Here is a 22,825-nt window from a genome sequence, read left to right as displayed (position 1 = left end):
TGCTCAGCGGGGTCCTGCTGCGCTGTCCCCATTGCTGTCCCCTCACACACAGGATTGAGAACATTGCACTGAGCACCTGGGCCAGCAGGGATGCAATGCCTGTGTCCCCATTAATCCTCTGACCCTGTCTGTTTGCTCTCAGATGTTCTGTCTCAGAGGGGAGCCCAGGAGGAGCAAGGGGGGCTGGCTCTTCCTCAGCCGAGCTGCCCACATCTCCTGCCTGCCATCCCGCAGAGGGACAGGGGAGAAGGCCAGCCACCATGGTGCTGCGGGTGGGCGGATCGGAAGGAGACAGAGGAGCAGGCTCTGAAAGCACCCAATGTGAATCCAACCAGGGAATCAGAGCTCCTGGCCCCAGATGGAAGTGGGATTCAGCACCCCTCCATGTGATTCTGTTTCTAGATCCTTCCTATTAGCATGGAAGGGAAAAACGAGCCCAGAGGCTGAGCCCTCCGTGCTGATACACGCTTCCAGCTCTTCAATGACAACGCCCAAGGGACAGAATCCCATGGGTCTGCTCCTTCACGGAGGGCGGAAGATGCTTTTCTTTACCTTTGGAAAATGGGAACCAGCTTGAAAAACCACCAAGGTGCTTGCTTGTGCGGGGAGGCTCTGTGACTTGGTCCTGGCTAAAGCTGCTGGCCAGATGTGCCTACTTAGCTAGTCCGCCTGCTGTCCACAGCAGAGATGGATTTCTTGAGGCTTCGTGTTATCAAACCCCCATACTTTGTCACCCACTAACTCAGTTTCCCCACCAAGGCCTAGGTCCCCTTCATCTGAGGCTTGCGGCAGCTGCTACCACGGCAGCTACACACAAAAAAGGCAGCTCTGAGAGCCAAGATTATGTCTTCAGTGCATTATGGGCCCATGCAGTGCGTATATCTTCGGTAAATAACCGTCCGTTTTCACATGGATTATTTAGAATTTCTGATGAAACTGCAGAAATGTCAATGCGGGGTGGAAGGCACCAATCAGCGAGCAGCTCCATGACCTCTCTCTTCTTCAGTCTGACTGCTATTATCTTCAAGGGGGGAAGAAAACCTCTTTGTCTCTTGTTATACCTTTTTTATGATCTAGGATGCTGTTAATAACGACTTTGTGTTACATAAAACAGATCCATTAATGTCACCAAGTCCCAAAAGTACTGAATCAACCTGCTTCTTCAAAGGGGAAGGCGTGCAGTGGAGGAGCTCAAGACCCGAATGAGGAGAGGCCCCTCCACCCAAGGGCTGGCCCCATCCAGCATGCGATGGACTATTTACAGGGCTGGATGACTGAGGAAGAGGAAGGTGCCTGCGCCTGGTCAAACATCCTCCAAAAACAACAGATCAAGCTTGGGGCTTGGGTTAGTGATTTAAAACGCCCCTAACACTCCTCCATGCGTGCTCCTGTTCCAGCTACACCTAGTGAAGGGGAGAACGAGGCATGGGCTTCCCTCATCAGCAATTACACCACCCTTTAGGTGGGAATGTCAGTGGGAGGTTCAAAACCACATCTTCAGGGGACCCCAGCTGTTTGCTTTCAGTGCGGAGGAAAGCACCACCTGGCTTGGCACCCCATGGGATGGGCCCCAGGGACTCATGTCTAACAAGAAAGGGATGGGGCACACGAAGCAGTTCTTGCAGCTCTGAGGCAGCACTCTGATCCCCACTGAGATCCCTGGCTGACCTGCCAGCCCCTGTCACCACAGGCACCATTTCCAGGCTACTAGCCACACACGTGGGAGCCCCACCCTTTCCTGTATGCTCTAAGTCTCAGCCCTATGGGTCAATGGGGGCTAAAGACACACCCAGCCACTTAGGTGCCATTTGGGAGGGAAAGAACTTAGCAGGTGAACCAAGATGTGAACATAAACCAAGATTAGGGAGGGAATGTGACAGAGAAGGGTTTGCAGGCAGGCTTGCGGTGGGGGAGGCGGGGTGGGCGTGGGGAGAGGGGGTGGGCATCCACACCAGGCCCCATGCAAAATTACACAGGATGCTTTGGGATGGCTCCTTCTTTGGTTCAGGACTGCTGAGCAAAGGTAGTTTCTGAGTATCAATTGTAGTATAAAGATTATTCAGGAGAAGCTACAGTCATTAGAGTATAAGTCACATATGCACATAGACACATACGGATAAACTAAGAAAGCTCATATCTACAAATCACAAAGTTTCAAGAAGTATTTATTGAGTGCCTATTGTAAATCAGGTACTGAGCCTACAACTGAGGGACTTAGTGATGAGCCCAAACAGACCCTGTACTTTCCTTCATCGAGGTTATAGTTAAATAAAGGAGAGAGCCTCTAACCAACATGATGAAGTGAGTATAAAATGCAGAGTGTTTACCACCATGAAAACCTGATAAGGAGACGACTTCATCTGAGTAGTCAGAGATTTCTCTAAGAAATGTGGAGAAACTGAGATGCGAAAGACAAGTCAGCATGAAGCAGGTGAAAAGGCATTCCAGCCAGAAAGAAGAGCCTATGCAAAGGCCCTGTTATAGGCAGGAACATGAAGAATACAAGCGAGCTGTGCTTGGGGCTCAGAGAATGAGCCTAATGGTGAGGCTGAGTTTCTTCTCTAATGTTACACATTACACAGTGGTGCCCCAACTTTCACTGAGGATCTGCCCCATTGCTTTAGCTCAGAGTCTCCTCACCCCTGTGCTCTGTAAGTATCAAGTAGATGGTGAGGGAGAAGCAACAAATGGGTTTCGAAGAGCCACCAGCCTCTTAGCCTCTGTTTTCCCAAGTTCCTAGATGGCCTTGGGGCTTAGTTATATGCTTGGGAGGAGAGTTAAGCACCTGGTTAGTAGAGTAAAATCATATTCAAAGCAAGCCATGGGACGCCTGGGTGGCTCAGTGGTTAAGCGTCTGCCTTCGGCCCAGGGCATGATCCTGGAGTCCTGGGATCAAGTCCTACATCAGGCTCCCTGCATGGAGCTTGTTTCTCCCTCTGCCTGTGTCTCTGCCTCTCTTTCTCTCTCTCTGTGTATGTCTCTCATGAATAAATAAATAAAATCTTAAAAAAAAAAAAAAAAGCAAACCCAGAAGAGCATCATGAATGAGCAAATGGGAAATCTAGAATATGAAGAGCAAGAAGAAAAAACATGGCATGTGGGAATGGCCCCAGAAGAACTTTCTGACCAGGGCTGAGTGACCTCCACAGTTGACCAGGAGAGGCTGGAAGATGTAAAGCCACTAGAGAGATGCTCCAGGAGATCAGCTGATTTTTCTGGCCACAATGTACCAACCCCCATAGCCCTACCATGCAGTTCATTAAGCTAAAGTCCAACTGCTCTCCCGGGCGTCCACTCCCTCTGACAGTGCCCAAGGTTGGCACTTGCCAACATTCCGATCCCATGCCTGCTTGGGATACATTTGCCTAAACCTGGGTTCTACCTCATTTTCCTCCTCACTGGTATCACAGGCTGCCTCATACAACCCTGGCTCATGACCTCCATCACAGGACAGGCAGGAGACCACAGGCTGGTGAGAAAGACCTACACCTGGAAATGAGAATGGGCTCCCTGACACAGGCAGAGGAGTTTGGCCAGCCTCCAGTGAAAGCAAGGTCTCTGAATTTTTTTGAGAGTTAAATTTTCCCCTGAATGAAGGTTTATTGGCTCCTTGCTGGTTAGGAGATTATACCCCAGTCCTCCAGGGATATGTGTGAGGGATCATGTAAATCCTGTATTCTGGCAGAAAGAGAAAAACACTAATTTTTACATTAGTGACATCTCAACATGGAGTTGTTCAGGAGAGCATCTGCTCGGCCCTGATTAGAAAGCCTGAAATGTGGATAGCATCTGTTCGCCTCACCTCTCCCTTTCTCTCCCATGGATAGCTGCCCTAAGAGTCCTGAGCACCTGGTGACCAGGTGTGTTGACCCTGAAGTACTGGGTATGTGCTTTTGACTGTTCACATTCTGGAACCAGAATCTATCAAGACCATCATGGTCATTTCAAGAAAGCTTGACATGCTTTTGTGAAAATACTTTTCATCATTCCACATGAGAGCTCTGTATGACCTTGCCAAGATTAACTGGGCTAGCTTTAGAGCTGGCTTTGAGCATTCCATATATTCGGGGAAGAACTTTCAGTTGCTAGTCATTTGTTAAGCTTCTTGCTTTTCCCCTTTGTTTGACATTTTATCTACATTTGCAGAAAAAGTCTTGATAGGGTCCTCTGAATGTCCCCTCTGATGAGGAGTAAGCAGGCTCAGAATTGCGGTTGCTAAGTATTGATACAAGGGAGGTTCTGAAATGCTCTTTAAGTCTCAGGTTGAAGTTCAATATGTTACTCGCCCACAAATAATTGTAGAGATTCAGGAGAAAATTATAAACAAAAATAAAACAAAAGTAAGCATTGCTCATTGCCATTTGTAAATCTAGAGGAAAAGGAAATCTGTAGTTTACAGCAGAAAAGGGTGGAACCAGGGCAGGGAATAACCTTATCTGGTGATCAGTATACCTTACTGAGTACAGAATAGGGTGTGGCCTTGGGGATGCAGAATTTTTTTGAGGGAGATGGTCTTGTCAGACCTATTAATAATGGGATTCAGAGACTGCAAAGAAGTTCCAGCTTTCCCTAGTCCTGCGTGATGGGGCATTGAAGTGTCTGCAGCTTTAATATCCAGCCCAAATCTAGAACATTCTGATATTTAAGAGTTACAGATTTGCCAGGCTTCATTTAATTTATTTTATTTTTTATTTTTTTAATATTTTATTTATTCATAAGAGACACACACACAGAGAGGCAGAGACAGAGCAAGAGGGAGAAGCAGGCTCCATGCAGGGAACCCAATGTGGCACTTGATCCCAGGACTCCAGGATCATGCCCTGAGCTGAAAGCAGATGCCCAACTGCTGAGCCACCCAGGCATCCCAGGCTTCATTTTTAATAGAACACTTCTAAGAGGCCAAAATAAGAACTCACTCACAATATTTAAATTCTGGAGGGAACTGGGCAATAATCAAAAACCAATTGTTGCCATCAGTTCTTTCCAAGTCTTCCTGAAGCATCTAAGCAGAATTGTTTGACTCTTGATACTTTATTGCATGCTTGTGTATGTCTGTGTGGGGTACAGAGAAGAAAAGCGTGGTATCTGGTAGGTCACCAATACGGTTGTGTATGGTTGGGGCTGGCTACATGAGCCTGGAAAACTTAGATCCCAAGACATCTTAGTCTGTGTAATAGGTTGAAAATGGAAAGTATTCCTCAGGCTGAAAGTCAGGACTTTTTGGTATGTTTAGTAGGGGATCTGAATTTTAAAAACGGAAGACAGAGTATTCACTGAGAATTTTAGGAGACAAGACAACACTGCTGGGATCCAAGGATGGTGTCTCCCTCGGAAGCATGTGGCCTCCAGAGAGAAGTCATTCTTACTATTCTGTAACAAAAAGGGACAGATAACACACTGTGTCCAAAGGTAGCATCAGCCTTAAAAACCAGCTGGTATGTGTCATAGGCAAATCTTCAGAGAGGAAGAACACAGGTTTGAGGTGGGGAGATGGGGCAGAGAAAGGAGCCATAGGCAGGTGTGATAAACCATTATAAGGTTAGGATTTTTGAGAACTCTTGCATAATACCAAGAGTCACAGTTGATGAGAAATTTAGGAAACAAGGTTATGAAAGAGGCTTTGAATCCTATTAAAGCTGAAACCAACTCATAGCACCCTTAAGTAAGGATCCAACACCAACAGGGTAAAGGTAGACTGATTTTCAGGGAGATCATTGAAATTTCTGGGAAGGGGAGTATGAGTTTAGATGAAAGCCAGGAATGACTATAAATAGTACATATGAGATTTCAGTATCTTTAATGTCCCATATTTTATTCTACTCTATTTTCTGCTATTGGTACATGAAAGCAATAGTGAGAAGATTCCCTAGAAAACCTTTGGATTATTCCTTGGTTGTCCAAGTAGAAATTCCCATAAGAATGGGCTCAGCATTACAACTCTGTGAATTTTGGTCTTGGGACAGCTGCCTCTTACTACAAAATAACACATTTATATATAGATAATATATAAATATATTTATGATTATTTATTAGAGAGAGAGTCAGGGCGAGTGCATGGAAAGGGCTGGGGAGAGGGAGAAAGAATCTCAAGCAGACTCCCTACTGAGGACAGAGCCTGACTCTGGGCTCGATCTCATGACCCTGAGATTATGATCCGAGCTAAAAAGTCAAGGGTCAGACACTTGGGCAGCCTGGGTGGCTCAGCGGTTTAGCACCGCCTTCAGCCCAGGGCCTGATCCTGGAGACCTGGGATCGAGTCCCACATCGGGCTCCCTGCACGGAGCCTGCTTCTCCCTCTGCCTAGGTCTCTGCCTCTCTCTCTCTCTCTCTCTCTCTCTCTCTCGCTCCCTCTCTCTGTCTCTCATGAATAAATAAACAAAATCTTAAGAAAAAAAACCGCTTAAACTGACTGAGCCACCTAGGTGCCCCTAAAACATTTATATTTTGATGATGACTTGGGTTCCCAGGTACTTTTATTTTTAGTGACAAAAACAGCTGGATGTGTTTGAATATTTATTATAATGGATTATATTTTTTATTGTAAGATTGTAAACTGCCCTTGTTTTATTTCACACATTTGTTTAAGAGTGTTTGTCCTTGAGAAGAGGAGGGCTTATCCCTAGAACATGGGTAACATCAGTTTCCTAGCCCATAAGGTTGAGAATCACATCTTCCCAGAAAGGGATAAAATCGCCCAAGTGATGGATGCCACACCGTGAGCCTCAAAGTCTCTCCCTAGATAAGCAATCCCTCCACCTACAGTGGTGATAGGTCGATCATCCTTATATTTTCTACAAACATCAGCCCAAATTCTTAAAACGAGAAAGTAGGTGGCTGGATCCTATACTTTTTTTGGAGACAGGAGAACACAAGAGATCATTAAGTAGTGTGCTGATTTGCAACAGGCTTGGGAGCAAGGAACCCAAATGGGAGAGGTGTGTTAGCCATGGAAGAGGCAAAAGTGCGGATCCTCTCTTTTTTTTTTTTTGGTGGATGAATATTAGTCTTAACACGCACAGCCATACTTTTCTAAGAGCAACGAGCCTTGACTGTCTAGGGATTGAGCCAGGTGGGGGACCACTCAAAATCTTTGCTTCTCTCTTTTTCTGTGTCCAGTACCCTCACTGGCACTTACACTAGAGAATGAATGGCAAATTGCTAGGAAACACAACTCACCCGTGTCTAGGCTTTGGTATCAACTGGAGGAAGAAGTCTGCAGGAAGTATCTAAAGAAAAGTGTGAATTTTCTGAAGGCTTAATTGCTGTGCTTATTAAACCTCTCTCGCCGGCTCTAAGAATGAAGCTCCAACTATATGACTGGGTTTCAGCACATTTTCTGGAATTCCACAACCTTTTTGTGTGATGTTTGAAATCCCCCCAGAATAATGTGCCATGTCCTTAGGGTTGCTCGTTTTCTATTTCCAGAGCTAGGTAACAACATTTAGGATGTCAGCAAAGCCATCTGCCTTTCAGTTAATGGCAGAGGCAGGAGGCTGCTGCGAAGCGGCTGATGAGGGGTTAGTGAGAGCAAGGAGTGAGAGCAAGGGTGGAGTGGGACTGGGTGGGACAGGGGCCTGGGATAACAAGGCAGTGGTTGCCCTTTCACATCTGGCCAAGGGACTGGGAGAGCAGGGGATTGTGGTGGGGCAGGAGGTGCAGGGGCAAGAAGGGTGGTGGCAGAGGGAGCCAAAAGCCCTGCCTGGCTGGCCTTTGCCTGTTAGGGACCTCTTGCAGGAAGTGGCTTTCTCCCACTCCCAACAATGTGAGGCAGCTGCCTGTGGCTCGTTGCCCCTTTCCTATTGCAGTGACACCAGGAATGGTGTCCCAGCCACTGTTGTGACTCCCGGAATGGGCTCCCCTGGTTTAGCCACCATTCATACATTATCCTCAGAGAGGCTCACAGTCTTAGGCCTTTCATTACAATCCTGTGTGTGTGTGTGTGTGTGTGTGTGTTTCAAACCATAGTATCCTGACCTCTGTATTCTGTGTTTGGAAATAACTCAGGCAATTGGTTCATATTACCAGCTAAATGCTTATGAAATTTCATTTTAAGAGACATAACTGAAAAAGCATAAAAATGTCCAAATTCTCTCATTTAAAAACATCACTACAAGCCAAGACCTTGTATGATAATGCGTAAGTGCAATGTTACAACTGAATTATGAAGATTGCGGAAATAAAGTCCGGGAAGGAAGCATGAGAGAACTTTAATGGGCCTTCTATACCCTCGATGTGGGAAATTAACACAAAACAGCTGCATTTCTAGGGCTCACTCTGCAAATATATCTGAGAACAGACAGTGCCGTTCTAATGTGGAGATAATATATATCAGCACAATTAGAAAATTACTCTTTTAGCATGTTCAGGATTGACTCATACATTAAAAAATCTAACAAATTTATCAGACAACAATTCTGTTAATGGTTTCCTTCTTGCTTCCTACCCCCTCTGTTTCTCAGTCCCTTATTCAACGAGATGACTAAATAGAATCCATGCCCTTGATCAGTTATCCAAGACAAGCTGTTACGTACTGGGTCTTAGTTCTGCATAGATTCTTTGCACTGATTTGCCTAGGACTAAATACTAGTACTAATGATTTCAACCATGGTAAAATGGTAATATGATAATAAGTGTCTCGTGAGCATCTACCATGGGCCGTGCACAATTCAAAATGCTTTATATATGCACCATCTCATTAACTTTGTCATAGTCATGTGAAGCAGGAAGGACTATTACCCACCCCCCTTTTTTTTAGATATGGGAACTGAGGTTGGGAAGGGGTAAGTACTTGCCCTGGGTCACTGAGCTAGCAAGCTGTGGAGAGGCAAACTCAGGTCTCAAAGCCCAAGTGCTTAGTAATGTAGGTGCTAGTTCTAGGGCAAACTCACGTGAGTGTGGAGAGGCACTGCCACTCCTGAGACAACTGGTCATCCTGTCCTCTTACATAGACACGAGAGGCTTGCTACAGATATGTATGCCTATAACATATACATGATCCCTGTTTTTACCCTTAGGTATAATGGGACTTGAGTAAGTAGTATGAGGTAAATGAAAGCTAAACTATTACAGGTAGGACTTCCAGCTGCAACTCACTTTCTTTAGCATGCGGAAGTCAAAGAGGACAGATGTGGATCTGATGCAAGGTGAACTCTTCATTTTAAGAGAGAAACAAGAAGCAGTAGAGGGAGAATGAGCATAGGCTTTGAAGACAGGGCAGGAGAGGTTCCAAACCTTTCTTTTATTATGTGACCTTGGCCAAGTTACAGAACCTCTCTGAGCCTCTGTTCCTTCCTTTGAAAATTGTGTGATAATAACTTTACCATGTGGGGTTGTGGGGCAGGATAAATAAGATGAGATAGCACTTAGCATAATGCCTGGCACATAGTGAGAACTTAATTAATATTAGACCTTACTTAGGTCTACTCCTTCAATCAACCATTTCTGTTGCTGATTGTTATAGAGGGCAATTAGGTAGAAAGCTCACAGGGTATATTTTAGGCTTCTGGGCCTTACCATGTGATTGAAATGGCCAGCTGGGATGCTATTAGGATACAAGCCAGGCCAGCAGACAAGTTTTTACTGAGGATCATCACTCTAAAGGCATGGGCGGAGGGCAGGTGTGTGTGTGTGTGTGTGTGTGTGTGTGTGTGTGTGTGTGTGTGAGGTTAGATGCAGTAGGTGGAGGAGAAAGTAATGTTTGGCAAGTATCTACCATATGCCAGTTCCAGAGTGAAAATTCATTTTATTACTTTGTAACGATGCCCAAAATAAACTCTGGACTTTGCAGTGCTTCAAGTATGCCTGGGACAACTTAACTTTAGTGCATACATGCACAAAGATCAAAACTATGTGTATTTTTGATATCTTGAACCATACCAACATCTGGGTACCCACAGAGAGCTACAAGGAGATAAAGATCCAAAAAAGGGTGCTATTTCTTTCTCATGTCAGAAAGTCTCGAAAGTGACTAATTTCCTCTCTGAATTTAAATTATGATGATTATTATTTTACAGGCTGGGATCCCTTAGCTGGCCCCGAGGGTCTCATAGAGCACCTGGACCCAAATACTCCAGTCCTTAGACAATCTGGTATGATCTATAGATCTCTGAGATATATCCTCCTTAATATCTTATTCCAACCAGAAAACAAAATAAATTCCAGCAGCAGAATGTGCTGTTGAGTCCCTCGCAAAGCCAGAATGTCTTCTGAGGACGTGCTGCTTGGAGCCCCTGAGAGGGAGAGGTAAGGTAACAATAGCATCTCCTCCCCCAGCCACCTCCTGACTAGGCAGTTCTACCTCCAACATCAAAGCTGCCGCATGAAAATTTAATTTGAATTTAAAATCCCTGACAGGGCCCAGCACTGGGGAGGCAGGGGTTAACCACGGAGATAATGAGGCCGCTGCTGCCACTGCTGATTCTGTTGACAGTATTGTATCACCTAATGAATGTGGCGATATAAATCTTGATGAGGGGCAGGCTCGAGTCTCGGAAAGGTAATGATAATGAGGAGGGGCAAGAGCCCATGCTGCAGATGAAGAGGGAAACCAATAAAACGTCTCAGTTTAGGAGGGGCAGACTGAGGCTGGCCCAGCAAGGGTCGACCATTTGGCCCTATTTATGCAAGCTGCCCTGTATTCCACTGTGCACATTCTAGGGACCACCAGGTTCACAGGAGTTAAGGAAGCAAAGGGAAAGTGATGGGAAGCATTTTGTGCTTCCAAGTCAGCTCTCCACAGGCCCAGCAAGCAGAGGACTATGACAAGTATCACTAACAACTGGAGTAATCTCCTAATCTCTCTCTCTCTCTCCTTCCTCTCAGTGGCAGAAATGGATTTTATAAATCTTACTGATCCATGGTATCATCTGAAGTCTCTGCTCTATTTTGACTATTATATACCATGAATTGCTCTGCCTTTTTTCTGTTAATGAGCTTGGTATGATTCCTTTGCTATTGTTCTTTCCCAAATATATTCCTAGAGCCACTTGGTAGGACAAAGGACCCCTCCAAAAGCCCCACGCTAGAAGACAAAGACATGAGGAAGCCATTTCGGAGGCCGGGTCTGATGTGGTCCAAATAGCTTGTGAACATTTGAACAGACTCCTCTAAATTCTACCTGGAGAGCCCTGACAATGAAGGTAATCTTGGCATGGCCTGCAGGTGGCTCTGGGCCCCAGCACACAGGGGCTCTAATGGCCAAGAGTTCTCGGGTTTTGCAGACCAATGTCCAGGCGTTTCCAGCTCAGGAAGGCAAGATGCTGGGAAGAGTCTGAAACACTCATGCTGGAGCAGAATATGATTCTTAGGTAGAGAAATGAGACTTAATGCTACAGCATCCATAAGATGGAGCTGCATTGTTCTGGGCTGTGTCAGGCTGGTCAACCTTCCTCCGATTCTAGAACTCAGGAAATAGATTTCTGATTGAAAAGCAATCTGGACATGTGCTCTCACACTCGACAGCCTCTTGAAAGGGCTACCTATCTTTTTCTAGGATCCTCAGATCTGATTGTAAGAATCACATGGATGACTTTTCAAAGTATAGATTCCTGGGCCTTATCCCCAGAGAGGTTTGATAAGTGTGGCCTGGACAGAAAAGCATCTTTGTCTTTCCTTCTTTTTTCTTTTTCCTTTTTTTAATTCCCTAGAGGTAGCTATCATATACTACTGGCTGAGGAAATGTCTTAGGTAGAAGTGGGAAGCAAATACGGCAGAAAAAAATGGGAAATCATATTTTTTTCAGAGCTGAGGCAGGGTTCCTTAACGTTGGCTGTAATGGCATTTCAAACTGCACCATTCTTTGTCGTGGGGGGTGGGGGGAGCTCTCCTGTGCATTGTAGGGTGTTTAACAGCTTCCCTGGCCTCTACCCACTAAATGCCAGTAGCATGCGCCAATCGTGACAATGGAAAATGTCTCCAGACATTGCCAAATGTCCTTTGGAGAGGGAGGGGCAGGGAGGTGCGAAATTGCCCCCAGTTGAGAACTTAGACTGACCTAGAGGCTTTACAACCTAGGTATGTTAAAGAAGCGAATGACATTCTTACTGAATGACAGTGGAAAATCATTGCCAAGTCTCTGATGCCTTATTGCAGTGAGCCAGTCTTCCACTTTGAGATTATAATTCCTGCAATGAAATCATATTCCAGTGCTTTTGTTGTTGTTCTTGTTATGAGAAGCATTCATCTTTCAAGCATGTGGTAACCCTGAAGAGAACCCTGCGTTTTGCATCAACCTTTCTCCAGGCTTCAAATCACCGGCAGGTGCATCTGCGGTCACGCCCTCCCTATTTACATAGAAGCCACAAGGCCACGCCCTCGGCAATTCCCCTTGCGTCTGCACCAGCCACACATGTGGACACCCTCTCATTTCATTTGGAGCTGATCAGAAAATGAAAAGCGCTTTTTTATTAACAAAGGGAGAGTTGTGATGGAAAGGAGCAGAAAAGATGAAAATCCTTTAAGATTCCTATTAGCGGAGACAGAGTCCCCTTTCTCTTTCTTCTCCCTCCTTTCGTTCCTTTCTTCTCTCTCCCCTCCTATTTCTCTCATTTCTCTTTCTCTTTCCTCTTTCTCTTTTTTACCCTCCTCTCTTCCCTCTCATCCTCTCCATCCCCTCTCTTTCTCATTTTATTCAATTGGCTTGCCCGGCAACCTTACAGAAACTTCTCTTAAGAGCGGGCCTATTGCGCCTCGCTCTCAAATTGCCCCCAGAGCCCACTGGATATTCCTTCAGATGTCTAACAAGCGTTGAACACAACTGAGGTTTAGAGAGACACAGAAATCAATACTGCGGCTTCCACCAGTCACGCTGAGGGATTAGTTGTCCCAAGGAAAAGCACAGACAGTTGAATAAGAGAATCATGACTCCGAATACCCTAACAGGTTTATGAACTAGAAAGCAGCCTCTGGCCTTGATAACCTCCAGGTGGCCTGCAGAAAAAGGCGACTGTGAAAACATTCACTTAGCTTTCTCCCCTTTTGTATTAATGAGGTCAAGCGTTGGACCTCAGGAGGTCAACAGTGGTGCTCGGAGGAGCGACTGTTTAGGCCAATGGGCAAGGATGACCATCTGAGCAGTGGTGCTCAGAGTCTCCGAGTGGTCTCCTGGATTTGACGAAGTCAGTGGTCACATCCCTCAGGACAGAGCCTGCAAGGATGCTAGAGCTGGAATCCAAGTAGAAAAATAACAGTGCCTGGGACTATCTGCTGTGAGCAGGCAACATTAAAGAGTGGGAGGGATTTCGATCTTAAAAATCATGGATGAGAGATGGGAGATTGGCAGGGGATGCAAATTATGGGGAGTCTCGAAATGGGTTCTGAAGGAGAAAAAGCAATAGATATATTTTAAGAGGTTCTCCATCTTAGTAAGTTTAACAATTTTTAGGCTCCCACTCCCACTGTTCACACTCCAGAGGCCAACCTCACGAACCAAGATGGATGGCCCAAACGCCTCACGTAGAAGACAGAAGAGAGACTTGGTGGAGGGTAGGAAGCTGAAGACAGGCAGATGCAAAAATCTAAATGATGTCGGTTTCAACAAAGGAAGAAAGAGTCACTTTTCAACTGGACCTACAGGATTGAGTGAAGTGAAGAATTAAGGCTATTATCTGTATAATTCAAACCAAAACCTACCTTTCTGTGAATTTATAGGACAATTTAGGTCCTAGCTGAATAATTCAGAAAAAGATAATAACCTCAATTATTTAGATGGCCATCTCTTCCCCTTGTACAGTCCATCTCTCTAACTCAGATGTGGAAAGTTGACAGCAATTAAGTCTCTTAACCAAGCTGCCCACAGAAGGCCAAGAATTTGGTCTACAAATGTGGTGGCTCTGAAATACTACCAGTAGACACTGACCCGGATAAACAAATTCATCCAGAAGACGCTCGCCTGGAATCAGTAAGTGGTGCTCACCCATCTGATTGAAATTCTAAAACCCCAGATTTGGGAAAAGGCACGGAAGTCATTCCTTCACGGCCTCTTGGCTTGACCGGATGTCACTCTTTCAAGAAAAGAGGAATCAGCGCCCTTCTCCGGCAGCCGCAGGAGCACCAATCTGGGCTCCACTGAGCTTGTCCAAGCAGCTCATTGCTGAGCTGTGTCTCGGTGACGGGTGTGGATGGGGAATTTGCGCATCTAAGGCTGGTTAGTGAGCGGCGTGGGGAATGACACCATTTCAAGAGGGCTGATGAGAGCCTGGGAGACCCTTGATCTAGTTGGGAAGGGTCATGGGGAATGCAGTCCCCTCCTCCTGGTGACTCCAGGACAATGGGGAGTCTGGGTGGTACCTCCGGGTCCCTGCATGTCTCCATGTGTTTGTGCGCATGTGGCTTTCTGTGGACAGAGGCAGGGTGTCTGATGTGTCCAGGCTGGTGGCTTCAGTTTTCCTTTGTGTGAACATTAATCCGCCCGGTCCCATCCCCCATCCTCTTCCCGCACATTAACCTAAAATATGAACGCATGCTCGGGTCTTGCCTGTGCTGGCTGCATCCCTGCCCCCTTCCTCCAGCCCTCTTATCTAAAGCAGCGTGTCACTGCAATTTTATGGTCAACATTACAGACTCAAGCCCTCCTTTGAACCAATCAAACTGCACTGAATATGTTAAGGGAATCCAGGCTTTCTGGAAGGAGCCGCGTCCTGAGCCGCACCGCCTGACCTCTCTAAGAGCAGCCCCCATAAATCTGCCTCACGTGATGGGAGATGGGCTTTTCAGGATCTCTCAGGGTGCTTTGAGGTAGCACTTCTATGAACTCCTTGCCACAATAAATAATGCTACCTGCAATATGTCTTTGGGAGTGTGTCAGCAGCTGCTGTCCTGCCATGAATTTTTATTCTTGTGCCGTCTGGAAGATAGATTCCAGATTCAGCATTTCCCCGCACTTAGTGTCAGATCTCTTTACCCCCTTGCCCCGGCAGAATGACAGAGACCACAAATAAAATAAAATAAAATAAAATTAAAAAAAAAAAAAAAAGGGCAGCCTAGGAAAAATGGCCCAAGAGTGGCAGGAAGGAGCTTACCTCACAATTGTGGAGGAGCCGCCAGTGTGACCACAGTGACTAGGTGGGAGGAAGGAGGAATAAGCCAGGCAATTCAGAGTCCTCAAGAAGGAAGCAATTCACCTGGGGTGGTCGGAGAAAGGGGTTTCTACCAGGCAAAGCTGTTGGAGGAGAGGAAAGCCCATCCTGAGTCAATAATTCATGGCAAGGGAGGGCAATGGAAATTAGTTTTGAGGCTCAGCTAGGTTGTTGCTGCCCTGGTCAGATTCTAGGCAGCTGGTCCACGAAAAGAGGACAATGGAATCAGAAATAGTCTAGAGATGACATCTAAGATGAGTTGTCGCAGTCTGAAAGCTAAAGATGAGGAAGAAAGACGCTACTATAGCTTAGGAATTATAATCAGTCGACTCCCAGATTTCACTGACTCGCATGTCTCTGCCCAGCTAGAAATGAGCGCCCACATGGCCGGGTATGTTTTATCATCTCTGCAACTTGAAACCTTCTGGCAGTGCTGAAGCCAAAATTCACCACCGCAATGCCCAGGAATTTCCGCCCCTTTGAAAAGTCCCATGTCCCAGGAAGTTTCTGCATTACTAACGTGCCAGCCATATCCATTACAGTGGGAGAGAGCACAGGAAAGGAAGAAAGAAAATATGACTTTGATATGTTAACATCTCACAATGGTAGATTATTTCATTTTGTATGCTGCTTCCTCTTCAGAGAGGGGAAAATGTAGTTAGTATCCTGACAGGAACAATGTATAGTCCTAGCTACTATCTATGCGCATTGAAATCCACATAATCCTAGTCTGATGACCAAACCCAAACTTTGGTGGCTTTCTAGATCAGAGTTTCACCAACTGCAAAGTGCATAGGAATTACCTAGAGATCTTAAAATGCAAATTCGGTAAGTCTGGGGGTCCTGAGAGTCTGCATTTCTAACAGGCTCTCAGATGCTGCTGACACTGCTGGACCATACATTGAACAAGGTTTTAGGTTTAACCAAGTTTTTATGTGCACAGTACTGCTCTCCTTCCCTAACATGTATATGCAGGCTCCAAACCCAGGGGAGGGTCCATGTGTTCCTTTGTTCCCATATATTTTGTTCTTGGGTCTACATATGTTTTTTTTTTTTTCCAAAATTAATATCAAGATGGAGCTTCAAAAATTGTGGTAGTTTGAATATTCACATTTAATACTTCTAATTCTCCAAAATGAAATGATCATCTCATTTAGGGATAATGACAAGAGTGCCTCATTGAGACTCTCTTTTAGGGTCAGATCTGGGGCCATTGACTTTTGGGGTCCAGCAGTGATAGGCTGCAAGGCCTCATCCAAATGGACTCTGACCGTTTATGCAGAATACTGGCCTGGAGTGGTGACCTCCTAAATAATGTCCTACCCAGCCAGAGTCAAGGCCACATTATCATCTCTAGCTTCCCAAGGCAGTGAGATCAATTTCCCAGTTTAGGGTAGTACGGAGAGAAGGGTGTGGAGTGAGGTGGAAACCATATTGAAACCTTTGCTGATTAAGTTACTCATGACCAACTGGTAAGTGGAACTGTGGGTTCCCTCAACATAACCCCAGTTTCTCTCCAATTCAACAGGAGCAGCAAGATCACAAAACTGGCAAAACCTAAAATGAAGGTGCTTAATAAAGGTCAGTGACAAATACACTTTTTGATGGGAAAGTAAAGTTTCTTATGGTTAATATAGTCTTTGATGTAATAATTGTGGAAGTTTCTCATATATCCCAACACATCACTGAGAATATAGCAGTCCCTGTCAGTCAAGTCAACTGAGGCCAAACATGATCACTCATTTGTAAACTGGGCTTTCTGCCTGCTGAATACCTTTCAAAAACAGAAGCTCTCTCCTAATTGCCTGGGTTGACCTATATTTAGAAACCTGAAATGTGCTGGTGTAGTGGAGAAGCCAGAAAAATGTTGGAGTTAATCACTAAATCAATCTGGGCTGACCCCAAGAGGACAGTGAGTGTGGAAGGTTGTTGGTCAAGGAGCTTTTGGAGGCTGGACTTAAAAGAACTCTCTTGTTTCTCTGAAACTGGAAAATCTGCTTCTTTCTACAAAAACATATCCTCAGAATAGAATTTGGTCTCTTCTAGGACAGCCCTTTGAATCTCTTGTGCCAGTTACCAAGTCAAGGTTAACTTTATTTTGTTCCAGTATGCTCTCTGGGCACCCCTGTGACTGGCGATGGCAGTATGGCAACAGGACCTACAGATGGAGACACAAAAGCACTATGCTGACTATCAAGTGAAACCTAGATGCAAGATCCTTCTCTTCTTCCCTTCTCACCTTGGCCATCTTTTCTCCTCCTACGGCATCTTTTTGATTTCTTGGTATTCTGGGTTGTTAAAAATTCAACTTTAAACTTTTCCTCATTTCCTCCCCCTCATAATGCAATGATGATAATTTCTTAAAAGTTCAGAGTTTGAAAAATTGGGGGAAATGACAAGAAGTATTAGGTATTATTTTCATGTAAAATGAACTGTGGGATGACATTTGGAAATGGGTACCAGGTACCCAGAAGGTTAGTAATTACCTTTACGGGAACATTAAACAGAAAATTTAGGAAGTTTCTTGATTCTGTAGAGCCAGCACTCTAGCCAGCGAAGTTGCTAGCTCCCATGATTTCTGCAATCTGTGCTAAATGGTGGCTTGGCTTTGAAAGCTGAAGGATATAAACAACCAAAGGGGCCAGCGGATGGGTGCTAGAACTGTTAGAGATAGTTACGGGTCATTTGATGCCTGCAGAAAATACTTACCAGATAGATAAGGGATGGAAAACTCTGGGACTTTTTTGGAAATTTAGGTTTGGATGTCTAGCTTGTTAATTTTAATTTTAAATTTAAGTTTAAAAATTTAATTTTAAGGTTAAATTAAGATATTTGAATGACTCAAACACATATTTTTAATTCTTGCACTGAATTTTATAGAGCTAAGCTAGGAAATGAGGAAGTTAAGTAATGTTGGAACAGAGCGAATTATAAGCAGCTATTTATTGAATATTTATAGACTTGTTTTCGAGAAGATTTTCAAGGGTAAGACATTCTAATTGTTGAGATAAGACTAAGTTACTGGGGCACCCAGGTGGCTCAGTGGTTGAGCGTCTGCCTTTGGCTTAGGTCATGATCCTGGGGTCTTGGGTTTGAGTCCTACATCAGGCTTCCTACAAAGAGCGTGCTTCTCCCTCTGCCTATGTCTCTCCATAGCTCTCTATGTTTCCCCTGGACCAATAAATGAAATCTTAAAAAAAAAAAAAAAAACTAGAATGGGAACAATTTCATGAGTTACTTCTGACCACTGAAGTTCAGCAGCAGCTTAGTGAGAGAGAGATGGGAAATGAACACCAGGAAACTAGTATGCATAATTCACAGTTTAAAAAAGGAAAAAGAAAAAAAGACTAAGTTACTAAAATAATTAGAAATACATAGATGGGTAAGCTAAGTGCCAAGGGATACTAAATGATATGATAAGATACAAATCACTTAAGAAAGAGCTTAGAGAAGCAGAATATCAATGAGAGATTTAGAGCCCAAGAAAGGTTTCCTGTGTGTAGGATTTGTGTAGGAAACAGGAAGGGCATTCCAAGGAAGTGGAGCAACATAGGTGAAGCCACCAAGTCTAGTGTCTGCTCTTGGAGCAGCACAGAGACTGGGTCTATGCAACAGACGTGGCCTGTCAAGGGATTGTGGGAAATTCAGTTTGATGGTCTGGGAGGGGGCAGGTTAAAGCAGTATTCACACTTGATTGGCAGGAAATAAAGGCAATGAAAATAATTTTTAAACAGAGGAGTATTATAACGAAAGCATATTTTAGCAAACTAGGGAAGTGCCCCAAAACCCTCAGGCATATGTTTCCAAGAACCAGAGAGAGAACACACCTGAAGAGAAGAGGGAGTAAGGCTCCTTGAACTTGATCCAGTAAGAAAACAGTACCCAACAGAGGGACGAGACGACTGTGAGTAGAGCAAGTATCTCCTAGCTCTGTCCCCAGTGGGTCTGAAATCTGCGACAAGAGAGCTATAAGCAAAAATATAGGCAAAATTCACCCAGAAAGCTGTGTTGTTAAAATTCTCTAACTTTGGCGGAACATAAACAGTGTGCTTTGGGACTTTTTTTTAAAAAAGGGACAATGGCGAAACTATTGAGGGTGGTAGTGATGGAAGAGAAACAGGAGCATTCTACCTTAGTAGGAAGGAAATTTTCATTGTTGACATTATTGGGACATGATGATGATAAAACAAATGGGTAAGTTTTCAGTTGGTTTTATTAATTGTTTTAAAATTCATTAACAATGTAGTCCTTACTCTTTGCAGTTGGGATAGGCTGTGTGCACTGTCCTCCTTCCTTTGCATTCAGCTGAAGAGACAGGGACCAGTAGTTCTCTCTTGGGAGGGGGAGCAATTTTAACCCTAAGAGAATCTTAGCAATGTCTGGAGTCATGTTTGATCATTACAGCTTGGTGGGCAGGTGTATGTACCTGACCCCTAGTAGGTAGGGGCCAGAGATACTGTTAAATATCTTACAAAGCACAGAATAGCACCTACAACAAAGAATTACTCAGCCCCAAATGTCAATGTGCTGAGGTTGAGAAATCCTGATATAGACAAAGATGCTCATTGAAGCATTATTTCTAATACCAAAATCTTGGAAATAATCTATTCCCAACAATAGCAATGGTCAAATACATTATGGAATATCCAAATGTCCACAGGATGTACTTTGCGTTCAGATTTCCAAATATAATTTCATTATGTAAGAAATTTCTGGTTAATATTAAATGAAAAAAAGAGGGATCTAAACTCTATATATGATGTGACCCCAAGTTTGTAATGACAAGTGCACACATATACCCAACACAAGAAACAGGTCTGGGAAGTTACCAAAACGCCAACAATAGTTATTTCTAGATGGTGAGAAATAAATGATATTTATTTTCATCTTTGCGCTTATCTGTATCTCCCAAATATCTTGCAGTAAGCACAAAATCATTTTCTAATAAAAATATAATAATTGTCTGTCAAACATCTCAGTAGTTTGAAATACTGGCTACTCTTAACAAGATCAAATATAACTGGACTGTGAGACATGCACACATAGGTTCAAAGCTTCAATTATCAAAGGCAGGAGGAGGACAGTCTTGCTTATGACCAGTCCATGTATAAATGGTGTCAGTCAGTTAAAGCTTAAAATAAAACAGGAGAGGCCAGAAGGGATTGCTAAAAGAACTATGGCAAACCTATGACATCTTAATAAATTAAGGTTGTACGAGGATGAGGTAGGTAGCAGTCCTCTGTAGGGCAAGTGTGCTCATCGGGAGGGCTGAATACAGTCCACATGACATATTTTAGGGTGACCACTGAAAGCCTGGAGTAGGTCCAGATGAGAGCAATCAATAAAGTGAGGAGCTTGGGAATTGTGTTATGTGACAAAAGGGTGAAAGAGATAGAGATGTTTAGTCTGATGACAAAAACGTTTAGGAGAGAAGTGAGTGCTGTCTTCAAATATTTGGTGGGCTGTCACACGGAGAGGGACAAATGCGCTCTGCATGGGCCCAGACCACAGAGCTAGCACTAACCACTGATATTAACTGATAACTTATCTTCTTTCACATAATTTCCAAACAAGAAAAGAAAACTCTTCTAAATCTAAGAGTTATACGAAAATAGGGTGGCTAACTTGGGACATCATGTGGTCCCCACCACTGACTTTGTGACAGTGCATCAGGGTTGCTATAGAGTGAACAGAGAGCTGAGAAAATGAGACAGTAGTGCTGCTATGAATGTGTTCCCAGGACCTGGTGCTTGATGCATAAAGAAATGCACAACAGCCAACTTTCACTGAATGCTTTCCATGGGCCATGGGCCAGGAATGGGGCCAAGTGCTTACCCACGCTCTAACTTGTTCCTTTCAACTTAACACCCTTTCCCAGGTGAGAAAATGCAGACTGGGGTAAGTTTAGGACCCTGTCCAAAGCAACACCTAATAAATGTATCAAGTTCTACAGCAATGTTAATTATAGCAATGCTCATTATCATCATCATGGCTATAGTAGCAAACACCCCTATAATGCTTACTAAAATCAAACATAGTTCAAAATGCTACGCCTGTATCCCCATTTTATAGATGAGCCTTGGGCAGGGGAGAGGGTTTGAGGATCTTGTCCGAGGCCAGAAATGTGTCAGATTCTGGTGCACTGCTAATCATGGTGATATTCATCAGCATCATTATATTAACTGCAGTGGCAAACACTGTGTAGTGCTTACCATGTGTCAAACACAATTCCAAATGCTGTACCTACATACACTTGTTTAATACACCTTCTTCTTTTTATCCTCATTTTACAGATGAGGGAGTGCAGACTTGGGAAGGTTGAAGCCCCTGCTCAGATCACAAACTCTCACATGGTAGATCTGGGTTTTGAAACCTGGTATATTAGACTCCACAGTGGTATCAGTAACAGCTACTAATAATTCTCACTGTCATCACAGTCATAGTGGTAATGGCACAAACACTTATACAGCACATACTATGTGTCAGGGACACATAGCAGCCCTATGAAGCAGTGTGCTGATTAATTTTATGTGTCAACTCCGAGGGTGATTTTGGATGAGATCAACAAATGTAATCAGTAGACTCTGAATAAGGCAGATTGCTCTCCATAATGTGAATGGGCCTCACCAAATCAGTTGATGGCTTGAACAGAACCAAAAAAAAACTAGCCTCCTCAGGAAAGAGGGGATTCTCAAGCAGACTGTGTTTGGACTTTATCTATACCATCAGCTCTTCTGGGGATCCACCTGCTGGCCTTTGGACTGGAACTATATTCTTGGCTCTCCTGCTGTCAAGCCTGCTGGCCCACACTGCAGATTTCAGACTTGTTAGCTTTTATAATCATGTGAGCCAGTTCCTTATAATAAACCTCTTTCTAAACACACACACACACACACACCACATTGGTTCTGTTTCTCTAAAGAACCCTGACCAATGCAGGTAGGTACAATCATTATCTTCATTTTTAATATGAGAAAACAGAGACTCAGACATCAAAGGGCTTGCTCAAAGCCACTCAACTAATAGATGGCCAAGCCAGCATGGAAACTGACCAGCCGGCTATATAGTCTGAGTTTCTATGTGAAGTTCTCTGGAGCTATTTGTTCTATCAGTTGTGGCATGTTTGCCTGACTGGGTGACATGACATTAGGAGACTAGTAGAGGTAACCTCCTGAAGCAGGAAAAGGAAGAGCTGGCTGGGGAGAAAAGATGTCATGTCTGGGCTCCTCCCTCTACCAAGTGGCCTTTTTACCCCTTCCAGATAGCCTCCATCACTTTAGGACATTTCTCAATAATCAACAGATTAAAGACAAAAAGATCCAATACCTTTGCTTCCTCCTGCTACCATTTGATTCAAGTGAAAAAGAAGTCACTGAATATTTAATGCTTTTCAATAAGAGGAGACTGTATTGCTACCCCTACCCTCCACACTCATTGGATAATTTGTGTTTGAATTATGGCTAAACACCACCCAGATGTTTCAAATAATCCAACTACATGAAATTTCCTCTTGGTCTCTACTTGATGAAAAAGCAGAAGCATGTGCATGCACTGTTCTTTTTCCAAAGCTTTTTGAGTCTTCCCTGGTTTCAGCAATTCCTGTGATAACATTTCTACGTTTTGGTTTACTAAAGCCTTCGCTGAGAGAAAAAAAAAAACCCTCTTGATATTCTCAGTTTAAATTTCACTTTTGCCAGATTTTCATTAATACTAGTCTCTCTTTAGACCATCCAGAGTGTGTTCTCTTTTGG

General features: G+C 44.1%; 1 protein-coding gene across 28 annotated transcripts in view; it reads right to left on the bottom strand.

Annotated features, from left to right (window-relative positions):
* Window positions 1–22,825, bottom strand: part of ZFHX3 (zinc finger homeobox 3) — a 524,735-nt gene that overhangs the window by 433,211 nt on the left and 68,699 nt on the right. For 4 of the 28 annotated variants that reach the window (XM_072817111.1, XM_072817128.1, XM_072817100.1 and 1 more), the window contains exon 3: window positions 15,018–15,157. The exons of the other annotated variants lie outside the window; for them this stretch is intronic. The gene's annotated coding sequence lies outside the window, so the exon portion shown is untranslated. The remainder of the gene's footprint in view (window positions 1–15,017; window positions 15,158–22,825) is intronic. 28 annotated transcript variants of the gene reach the window in all.

This window comes from Canis lupus, chromosome 3 (genome assembly GCF_048164855.1).
Source record: "Canis lupus baileyi chromosome 3, mCanLup2.hap1, whole genome shotgun sequence".
Lineage (NCBI taxonomy): Eukaryota > Metazoa > Chordata > Mammalia > Carnivora > Canidae > Canis > Canis lupus.
Note: the sequence above shows the minus strand (reverse complement) of the source record. Positions and strands in the feature narration are given on the sequence as shown.